Here is a 3361-nt window from a genome sequence, read left to right on the forward strand (position 1 = left end):
GAAATGAGTTCTCCTCGCTCACGCTACGTGAACAGAGATTAACACATTCACATTACTCTGTTACATTCATATTCGGTCATGAAACAATAAAGAAAGACAAATAAACTTTTACTGTATATTGCCTTGTAATTGAATTACTAGAACCATAGAACATTAAAGGCCAGAAAACAGCCCTTCTATGCTGGTCCGATACACGAGGAAGCCAACGAGTTTCACAGCCCTGCCGCTCCCCTTACCCTGCAATGTGTTGTCCCGTTGTCCGGTGAGCCCACCCTCAGACTCCTCCACTCACGGACTGCGGACTACCGGACACGAAAGCTGAGCGCTGGCGCCTCCTTTCCCCGCCGCTCGCGGTTGCGCTGTCGGAGGGATGCGCGCGCTCGACTCCTCGTCACGTGCGCTCACCCGTCAACCAATCGGAGCCTCATTTTCCCGCGCTCTCCTCCCGCTACCGGAGCCTTTGCCGCGCGCTCGCCCCTCGCCAGTCGCGCGGGCACCGGGAGACTAATCAGCGCTCAAAGCCTTTGACAAGTGCGAGTCGGAGGAGGCCATATGTCACCTTCTGGCCGTTCCTCCAGTCAGAGCTTTTGCCATATCCCTGGTTCCCCAACCCCTCTCTCTCTCCGTATCACCTCCTGCCGGCTGCCCCGACCTCCAGCGAGAACCTCGACCAGCCCACACTCGGGCTCCGACCATTGAGAATCAAATTCGCGGCTCCAACAGCTCCCGTTCCCCCCACCACGTGACGGCCGATCCTCCAATCACAGCTTGTCATTCTTCCCGCCCGCGCTTCGGCTGTTGGGTTTTGAACGCACAATCTCGCCCCAGGTCGTTGAAACGATCGGTCGGTATTTGGTTGGTGCTGACAGGACAGGCAGTGTCAGTGGTTCTGATATCCACAACTTTTCCAGTTGATTTACCGGAACAAATGCAATAATTCCTCAATGTAGTTGAAAAAAATGTCATCGGTAGCTGTAAATACCCCCCAGGCCACTCCTCAGAGAATTTACATCCACTTCTGCGACACCAGAGACAAGAGGCACATGTGGCAAGAAACTCAGAGGATTACAGACCACAAGTCTACCCTGCGCGTCAGAGACCAGGATGTTTCACTCGCTGAGAGGCTTAGTGTCTCCTACGCCTGGTTTGATGGGCAGAACAAAGTTCTGGCGAGGAAGGCACCCGTCCTCCCTCGGGAGCAGACGCTGCGTCTGGCTGAAGCTGAGATGAGGAAGACCCTGACCAGAGTCAACCCTCGCAAAGCTGCGGGGCCCGATAGTATACCAGGTCGGGTTCTGAAAGACTGAGCAGCCCAGCTGACAGTGTTACTGACGGATATATTCAACATCTCTCTGGAACAGCCAATTGTTCCCTCGACCTTTAAGGCGACAACAATCATTCCAGTGTCAATGAAGGCAACAATAACCTGCCTGAATGATTATCGTCCGATGGCATTAACATCAACCATTATGAAATGCTTTGAGCAGCTGGTCATGGAGCAGATTAAAGCCTTTCTCCCGGCTACATTGGACCCTTTCCAGTTTGCTAAACGCTCAATCGATCCACTGATGATGCAATAGCCTCTGTTGTCCGCTCTCTCCTGTCCCACCTGGAAAATGGGATATCATCTGTCAGACTTCTGTTCATAGACTTCAGTTCAGCATTCAATACCATCATACACCAGAAACTGGTGGGGAAACTGTTCTCGCTGGGTTTCCACAACCCAGGGGCGGCACTAAGGTAGTTGCATATAGCATCACCATAGCACCACCAAGAAATTAACTGCAGCTGCTTTGCTTTCTCTATAGTTTTGAATACAGCTTGTTTCTCCAGTTGATCTAGTGAAACAGCGCCCCCAATTACCACAGCACCCACGCAGCAATAAAGTTATAAACTGTCAGATTCACTCTACACTTCTGCTTATTCGTTTGTTGTCAATGTCTCGCCGTTGCTGTCCTCAGATCTGTTAAGCTGCTCTAAGATCACTTAAGGTGGTAATGTCACTCACTCTCACTCACGCGAGAGATTGATAGTATACATCCAGGCGCAGATCCGTGGTCTTGCGAGACTAATGGATACCACATGCACACATTGTGCTTTTACAAGCGAGCGTGGGCCTGACACGTGCATTATTTTGGCCGGTGTGAAAAATGGATCGATTTTTAGTCAGAAAACGACCTTATCCAGAGGAATCAGTGGTGTCTCAGAAAACGACCTTATCCAGAGGAATCAGTGGTGTCTCAGCCTGAGCATGTCTTAATTGAAAGTGACATGCAGAAAGAAATAAGTGGGGATGAGGACAACAGCATTTCATCAAAGGAGTGTGAGGGTGAAGTAGAGGAACAAGAGATGAAGTGGGATTTGCAAGAGAACATGGATGAAGCTGCTCTTAGTGCGAGTGGGAATACTGTTAGCGATGTTAGCCAGCAGCCTGAGGAAGGACCCCTTCGGCCAGCATTGAAAAAGTACCCTTCACAACAGTTTGGCAATCAGCAAAGGAGTTTTATTCATGGCTGGTTTGACCTGTACTCCTGCCTGGAATATTCAATCAAAAGATGCTACATTCTGCTTCGCATGCAGGCATTTCCTGTGTGGAGGACATGGGTTCCATTCTGAGTCTACCTTCACTGTCACTGGTTACCGCAACTGGCGGAAAGCTACAATAGCTTTCAAAATCCACCATGTAAGTGCAGCTCATAAGTTTGCTATGGAGGCATGGGCCGAATTCAGATTGAGAAAATAAGACGGTTCAAGATTGGGAAATATGCTTGATAAAGGACTTGCAAAGATTGTCCAAGAAAATCGTGAGTATATGAGAGCAGTGGTTGAGTCTCTACGCTATACTGCGTGCCAAGGCATTGCCCAGTGAGGACACCAGGAGAATGATGGATCTGGCAATAGGGGAAACTTTGTTGAGTTGCTCAGTGTAATTGGGAAGTTTGATAAGACTGTAGCTAAAAATATAGAGGACAATCCTGGAAGTGCAAAAAACACCCATCACCATATCCAAAATGAAATTATGGGTATTATGGCAGATACGGTCAGACGTCAAATAAGTGCAGAAATCAAGGAGGCTGGATATTTTGCCATCATGGTGGATGAAAATAAAGACTTGAGTAAAAAGGAGCAAATATCAGTGCTGGTGCAGTATTTGAATAACGAAACAGTGCTTGTAGAATTCTTGCACTTCATTCCAGCAGAAGGGTTGGACGCAGAGTCGCTCCTTAAAAGCATTGACCAGACACTTGCCCAGTGTGTTATTGATAAGAACGTGTGTATAGGTCAGTGTTATGACGGGGTGGCAGTGATGTCCATGTGCAATAACGGGGTACAAGAGAGGTTCAGGAAAGAGGTCCCGCAG

This window comes from Mobula hypostoma, chromosome 10 (genome assembly GCF_963921235.1).
Source record: "Mobula hypostoma chromosome 10, sMobHyp1.1, whole genome shotgun sequence".
Classification (NCBI taxonomy): Eukaryota; Metazoa; Chordata; class Chondrichthyes; order Myliobatiformes; family Myliobatidae; genus Mobula; species Mobula hypostoma.